Here is an 8238-nt window from a genome sequence, read left to right on the forward strand (position 1 = left end):
TCAACCAAGGTCATGGAGAGAATGGGCCTCATGCCATTGACAGCCACCAAGTTAAGAGCCGAGAAAATCGGAGATGGGAGATCCCCTTTTCTTTCCCCTCCACCGCCTCCCCTTCCCCTCTCCCGCCCCATGGAAAATGCATCCCAAGCGAATTACCTTCTCTGACCCTCCTTGCTTGTCTTACAGGGAAATATAATCCACGGGAGAAAGAGAAAAGTCCCCGAGACAGGAGCCCAGGTTTGAAGCCACTTGGTAAATCCAGTTTCGGAGCTGGGGAGCGAGGTCTTCCCAGCAGCGAGTCTTCGAGGACTGGCACCCACAAAGCCCAGCCCTCCAAATCCAAGGAGTTCTGCACAATAAGAGAGAGAGAGAAAGAAACCAGCAGTTTTTTGTTTTTTTTTTTTGGCGTGTCCCTGCAAAAGAGTCCAGTTCCGAAGGCTTCTGCTTTCCCCTGATCTCATCCTCCACCAGCCCCAGGATTTGCATAAACTTGTTTCTCCGGGAGCTGGGATTCGCTGGCGAAGTGTAGGCAAAGAGCCCAGACCTCCCTCCCCCTTGCCGCCTCCTCCTCTTCTCAGCTGTTCGCCAGAGTTTTTCCCAAGAGGGGCCTCTCAGCCTCATTGTGCCTGGCTGGGCTGCCATCAGGCACAGAGAAAAGGAAGACAGAAGGGGGAGATGGGGGCGGGAGGGTTGCCTCAGAAATCACAGCTTAAAAATTCCCCACTTCCCTGTTTCTAGCTCAAGACCTGCAAGAAGAGGCCTGTCCCTTCTCACCTGCTCTCACTCGGGGTGGAAAAGTATTAAGGGGTTCCCAGTCTCTGCCAAGGACAAGAAATCCACCCGTCTTCCTCTCCCGGGCTAGGGTAAAAAGTGAGTTTTAAGTCCCCTTACACACGTGTCTTTGTCCAGCTGGGAGGGGGAAAAAAAGTGAGTTGTAACCCCCGCCCCCTGCACGCACACACACCCAGACTCGTGCTAGGATAAAATGAGGTTTAAACCTCACCTTGGTACCAAAGGGACCGTGTATTTCAATTCCCCTTTGCTGGGAAGGGGCAGGGGGAAGGAAGACTCCTACTAGGATAAAATAAGTTTCAAATCCCCCCAACTTTGGTGCTAAGGGGAACATGTGCTTCAAATCCCCAGTGCTAGGGGGGCAGGGAAGTGACTTGCAACCCCCCTCCAGACTCATACTAGGATAATATGAGTTTCAAATCCTCCCCTTTGGCACTAAGGGAAATGCGAGAGAGGCACAACATGCACGTAGATACGCAGGCCCACAGACACGCACACGTTCACACACAGGGGCACGCATGCACATACACACACATGCACCCCACAAGCTAAGCATCCCCCAGACGCTAAAAGCACCCCCAAGCTAAACACACACAACTCCACAAGCCATGGGTGACTGGTGCCTGGGGGGGCACCAAAACGCAGACTGGGGCAGGGGGGTGTCCCCCCAATGGCTGATTGCCAATGGTGGGGGGGGGGGGTCCCCCAGCAGCTAATCACTAAGCCAGTGGCGAAACCAGAAGTGCACTTCTGGTTTCACGGCTGGCGCTTCCAGGGGGTGCACGGCCGATCTCGGGGGGGTGCACCCCCTATGCATTGATAATGCCACAAACTGAACATACACATGCACACACACCCCTCCTCCTACAAACGTATTTACACCCCCACAAGCTAAACACACACACACCCCAGCTAAAAATGACCCCCCCACACACACTCAAGCTAAACACACACACACCCACAAGCTAAAAAAACTCCATTTCACCTCCTCACAGCCCTGCCTTGATAAAGGTAGTTACAAGTTCCCTCCCCTACCCTCGCACGCTTGCAGCTTAAAGAAAAATCGTTTCAAGTCCCCCCCACATTCCGACCCCTGCTTCTCATTACCCCCTTGGTCTCTGCTGTCCCCAAATCCCCCTCATCCAGGATGCCCAGTCCCCAATCCCAATAGTGGTCTGGGACCCAGAGGCCTTCAGGCCTAGGTTTTGACCTTTGTACTTAGCTTAAGCTGAGTGCTTAGCTTGAATTGTGGTCGAGACATGCACTCGGTGAAAGGAGCAGATGGAAAATACTGTTCCTGACTTTATACAAATTGGGGAGTTGGCTAACTAAATTGAATAAATTGCTTCTCGGCCTCTTGTTAGCTCAGAACAAGTGTAGCCTGGGCAAAAGAGGAGCAGTAAGAGGAAAAAAACCTACCTCTACCTAAGACTGAAAAAATTACTTCAGAATAGAAAATTTCAGTTGAGGGTAACCATATTTGGCAAACAGAAGCAAAAGTATTAATATGCATTAGGAGGGAGACTTAAACTCTTTTTATGTAATGGGCTCCCCTCGCTTTATGTGGGTTCTCTATGTGCGAATTCGCTCTTATGTGACGACCCTTTTTATACCAAAAATTTGTTATATGCAAGATAAATTAATGCTTATGCGATTAGTGTGGTAGAGTTGCTTTGTGCGGTGCATTGTGGGAGGGATGCGCACCAAAATACAGTCTCCTGTGTGGATCTGTGCTCCTCACTCGTGTGCGACGTGTTTCTGTAGTTGCCATCCTCATTACAATAGTACTGTCTGCTACTGGTGAGCACCAAAAATGTCTTGTAAAAGTGATAGAAATGGGCCTGGGGGTCAGTACAGTCAAGGTCTTGGAACGTATCCCTATTTGTTGCATTGTAAAATGGGTTCCCTTTATGCAAATTCAAGTTACGTGTTGTTTTCCAGGAACACGTGTATTGCATAAAGCGAGGGAAACCTGTATTAAGAAATGCAAAGCTATCTGGTATATAAAGAGTGGTGAGAGAGCGTACCCTTCGGAGCCTGCTCTTAAAAGACCCAGTCACCAATCCGAGACTCAGAACTCAGATGAAGGAGTCAGGAACTGTGGACAAGACCTCCCGGACTGTCCATCCAGTGATGGTGCATTTGTTATAGCTCGGTGTGGTGAGCATGCTGTTCGGCTTTTGACTAACTAAGGTATTAGAACTGTAACTGCTGAGGATACCTAAGGACAACCGTATCTTAGTCTGCACACTTGGTAAAAAGACCCGTACCATCATTGGATTAACAAGTAAGAGACGAATTTCCCACTCGGCTGCCTTGGTTTAGATTGGAGATTCCCTCTTTCCCCAGTCCACCACCAGAAGGGAGGACTTAAAATTCCCATTTTTTAAACTGGGAACTAAGGGAGTTTCACTCTCCCTCCACCCCCTCATTCTGATGGATGAGGAGAAGGAAGAGGCAAGTCAGCTTCAATTTTTAACCAGCCATAAGCAGATCCCTTTAGACTCCCCAAAAAACTGAGTTTTGAGGCCTCCTCCCTGCTGCTCCCCCAATGGAAAAAAAAAAAGTCCATTTCAAGCTGCTTTTTCCCTTGGGAAAAACCCAATTTGGACCCCGCGCTCCTTCCTCTTTTCCTTTTCCCTGTGCAAATTTTAAGTCTTCCCCTCCCCTCTTCTTGGTGGCTAAAAAAATGGGATGTTCAAATCAGCTACTCATTACCCAGCCTGTATTGATGCATGGGATTATTCCATCCTAAGTGCAGGACGTTGCCCTTCTTTTTGAACCTCATGAGATTTTTTTAGGTCGAATCCTCTAATTTGTCAAGGTTACTCTGATTCCTAGCCCTACCCTCCAATGTATCTACTACTCCTCCCAGCCTGTGTCCTCTGCAAACTTTTTGAGGGTGCACTCTGTCCCATCTTCCAGGTCATTGATGAATTAATTCATTGAACAAAACTGGCCCCAGGACTGACCCCCGGGGCACTCCACTTGATATCAGCTGCCAGCTAGACAGCTAGTCATTGATTACTACCTTCTGAGGCTGGTGATCCAACCAGTTTGCTATCCACTTTATAGTCCATTCATCCAACCTGTACTACATTAGCTTGCTTGTGAGAACGTTGTGGGAGACCGTATCAAAAGTCAAGGTATATCACATCCACTGTTCTCCTCACACCCACAGAACCAGTCATCCCATCATAGAAGGCAATCAGGTTGGTCAGGTATGACTTGTCCTTGGTGAATCCATGCTGACTCTTAAATAGAAATTAGAAGCTTTACTAACATACTAAGGCACCTAGTGCGATGATATTCAGCTTAAGAGCAAAGCAAAAACAAGTCGAGCTTTATAGGAATGTGTACAAATTAGTTAGATTTTATATAAGGTTTAAAAATACACAACAAACTAGGCAAAAATCATCAAAAGAAATTGTTTCATTAATCCTGTAGCCAACATAGTTAATTGTGCATCTCTTGTTCAGATGTATAAAGCACAAACTAGCCTGTGTGTCTTGACAGCGCATCCAACACTTCACTGTCAGTCATCTCCACACCTGAGTTAATGTTCACTTAAGTTCATAGGACCACACCTGAGATAAGGCTTTTGGCAAAAGCTATAAACAGTCTACAGGGCTGTGAAATACGAGAGAAACATTAAGAGGAATGGCTGACAGACAGCAACATTGCAGAAGGAAGGACGGCTTGAATAGTAGAACAAGACCACTGAAAAGGTGAGGGGGTCATGCACACCTATGGAGTAGTGAGAGATTAGCAGGAACTAGGGAGATGCTAATGAGTCACAAAGTCAGTGGATTCTCTCATTACTGCCAGAATAGAAATGCCCCTGCCCCTCCAGGTAGATGGTTTAAAAACTTGGGTGGAGCAGGAATCAAAGGTTGGAGAGAGACCCTGTGTGTGTGTGTGCATGTGTATGTCTGCACACATGTGTGAGCCCTGTTACATGTTGATTAAAGCTGGATAGAAACCAGCTGTAAAGTTGTTATACATTTTCAAGCACTGTGTAGCTGCTTGGCCCTTTTCATAGCTGGCCCTTTACTACATTGATTGCACAACTGACCAGTTAACCATGTGATAACTACTTGAGAGGCTAGGATTTCTTAGGGTGATCTCTTTTATTGGACCAACTAGGTAGCTGGTATCATGTTAGATAAGCTTTCATGTGTAAGACAGTCTTCCTCAGGTCTCTGAATATAGGAGGTAATTACTTTGCACTTGTGGCCAGTCCAAATTTATTTCACGATTGACCAGTAAGATGTGCAATATATGTAATGTGTGCCAAGGGCCTAGGAAGAAAGTGTGGGGGAGCTGGGATGAATCACACCCGATACAAAGGCAGGATATCCCGGCTGCCACGAGGGCAGCTCTGATTCACGTTCCATGCTGTATGGGGCCCGGAAAGCCACGAGATCCAAAGTGACAATGATCAATGGAAGCTTTCCTCTCCGGGGAATGTGGCCATGATCCAGGCCCTACTCAGCGTGGGGGGGATGGGCCACAGGGACCCAAAAAGGGTTTGCCTCTAACTGCCTATGCAGGCATGCCAGGGCAGGCTGGAGGCTCCTGGAACTATTAAGGCAAGGAGAGCACTGGGGCAGGCCTGGACTGTGCTGCAGGGGTGACTCATGAATGCAAGGGGAGAGGAGGAAGGGGAGGGGGGGTAGAGTCTCAGGGGAGCACTTCCCAGGCCCCAGGGGTGTAGCTGGGCCTGCTCTGTCCCCACCCAGCTGTGGAAGCCCCAGGTTTGCTGCCCCCCCAGAGTGGGTGCTTGGGGCTCCAGCTATGCCAGGCGGCAGGTAAAGAACCCAGGTGTCCTGGGTCCCAGGTCGCAGCTTCCCCTACCACAACCAACTAAATTAGGCTGCTCCTAGAGCTGGCAAAGAACCCAAGCATCCTGGCTCCCAGCCCTCCCATCCCCCTGCCCACCCACTCCCAAACCTGAATAAAAACCCCAGGTGTCTTGCTTCCCAATCCTCCCCCTTCTTTAGACCCTGCTAAAAAGAACCCAGGTGTCCTGGCGCTGGATGGCTGGGGCTGCTGGAGTGGAAGCAAGGGGCACCATCAGTTGGCAGGCAGTGGGTTAATGGGGTTTAAGCACCCTGTTTGCCCAGAGGTGGCTCCAGCCCCACCCTTGGCATCTCTACCAGCTATTGGGGATAGTCAGGGCTCTGTGCCAGGCCTTGGTCTCCCCACCCTCCTAGTTTGAGGCCCGTCCAGGCAGGCAGGAACTTGAAACTCCTTTCTCCCTTCAGAGAAAGGCATCACTCCCGTCTACCGAAAGCTTAGACTGAAAGCGTGGGACTGGAAATTCATTTTTTCTGTTATAATGGGGAAACATGGGATGCTCCTTACCAGGAGAGACTCATGAGGCTAGGATTCTTCCATCCAGAGAGGAGAAGGCTGACAGGGGGGATAGGATAGGCGTATAAAGGCGTATAAAGTCATGAAGAGTGTGAACCAAGTGAACAGGGAACTATTGTTTGCCAAGTGTCAGAAAACTAGAGCAGGGGCCACCCATTGGAGACAAGTGTAAAACTAGCCAGAGAAAGGCCTTTTTTTGAGGCAATGTGTCATTAATGTGTGGAACCCATTGCCACAGGAAAAGGTAGAGGCAGATACCAGATCCTAGGACTGGATAAAGTCATGGAGGATAAATCATCTGCCCTGGTGTGACACAAGAGATTGGGCAAGATGGACCTATAATCTGATCCAGTAAATGGCAGCTCTTATCTGTATTCATGGCTGTTGAAGAGGATGGTGGGATGTTTCCTCTCATATCTCTAACCCAATGAATGGTGGATGCCAGGTTGGATGTTGAACAGAGGAGTAGACATCATAGAGAAGCTGGGCGGGAAGGGACTCCCACAAATCACCTAGTCCAACTCCTTTGCCCCACTCTAGATACATCTGGTTCAGTGCTCTCCCTCTTTGTCATCCACTTCTGCGACTGCTGGAGATGAGCTGATTTGTCATAAGAACATATAAAGAGCATAGGATCTGCCATTCATTGGGTCAGCTGATAGCCCATCTTGCCCAGTCTCCTGTATCACACAATGCTGGTGACGGATGTGCCCTAGGTGCACCGGCAGATGGTCATGGTGATGGCAAATATCCCCTATATTATGGCCCTCCTGGACTATGCCAATGGTGGGCTGACCCCTTGGCACTTGCCTGGCATAAGGAACTGCCCACACTGCATGCACCCCAACACCTACTCCAGAAGGTCAAGGCTGTCCTGCCAGATAAGGCCACCCTTACCTTGACCAGGTCATGCATGAGGGCGGTCCCCACACCCCTGGTATCACCCAGCCCCCCCGGAGCTTGTTATGGGGAACCCAGCCTTGGCAGGCCCCACGGCACTCCTCACCATGCTATCTCCAGCTGGAGGATACCAAGCTGATCTGCTTCTGGACAGCCCATCACCAGCTCTACATACTCATGGTCTGCATCATCCACTGTCCTGTCCTTGCATCCCACCCAGACACCCAGTGGCAGAACAGCCTTGACAAAGACCAGGGTCTCCAGTGGACATGCTTATACTCCACCCTGATCCTGCGAGCCACCGGGGATCTCAGCTGGCAGCTCCCCCATAGAGCCATCACCACACTAGAGCCATCTAGTATGCTCTAGCATAATTCTTCGTGTCCATCCAGGCCGAATCACGTTACCTGCCAATGCGATTTCAATGGCCGGGAGTGAGACTCACGGACACTCCCAGCACCTGCCACTTCTGTGAGCAGAGGGAGACCCTGGCGCATGTGTACCTGGAGCTTGCCAGGCCACAGACGCCTCCACCACCTCCACCAGAGGCTCCTGTGGAGGTCCTGGCTACATGACTCCCAGCACCTCTTCTTTTACTCACTCCCCATCCATGGCCCCACCAAGTCATGGGTCAGCCTCCTCCTGGCCAGGCCAAGCTAGCCATCTACCTGACCAGGAAGGGTGCTCTGGCTGGGAGGAACCTGAGAAGAGAAGAAGGAAGAAGAAACAGTGCGAGCAGTGGAGCCCTGGAAACCTCAAGGCCTGGTGGTAAGCAGGGCAGACACGTGACAGCAGCGGTGCAGAGACAGGCCATGAGGATGATCTTTGGTCTTCCCTTCCCAGGTGCTCCCTAAAAGGCGATGGTCTTTTCACAGGTGTTTCAGACACAAAAAGGATGGCACATACTCAGAGACACATGCAGCGGGAGAAAGTCTGACGGCCATGTAAATGTACATGTAGAAGGCACCACAACAGGCATATGCTTGGTGACACTGCAAGACAGATTCACACACACACGGAGACACCAATGCACATACACACCTGCGAGACAGATTTACACATACACAAGGAGAGACACCAAAATATACACACAAGGAGACAGACACACAGAGATGCATACACACACTGAGGCAGATTCACATGCACACAAAAGATGGGTTGGGAATGAGG

At 49.9% G+C, this 8238-nt stretch overlaps 1 protein-coding gene across 5 annotated transcripts in view; it reads right to left on the reverse strand.

Annotated features, from left to right (window-relative positions):
* Positions 1-848, reverse strand: part of DDR1 (discoidin domain receptor tyrosine kinase 1) — a 47570-nt gene extending 46722 nt beyond the window's left edge. For 3 of the 5 annotated variants that reach the window (XR_009455730.1, XM_059715139.1, XM_059715140.1), the window contains exon 1: positions 157-437. The gene's annotated coding sequence lies outside the window, so the exon portion shown is untranslated. Of the gene's footprint in view, positions 1-156; positions 439-774 lie in introns of those variants that run through there. The other 2 variants (XM_059715141.1, XM_059715143.1) reach the window with 2 other exon arrangements.
* Positions 849-8238: the final 7390 nt, after the last annotated feature.

Source organism: Alligator mississippiensis, chromosome 11, assembly GCF_030867095.1.
Source record: "Alligator mississippiensis isolate rAllMis1 chromosome 11, rAllMis1, whole genome shotgun sequence".
Classification (NCBI taxonomy): Eukaryota; Metazoa; Chordata; order Crocodylia; family Alligatoridae; genus Alligator; species Alligator mississippiensis.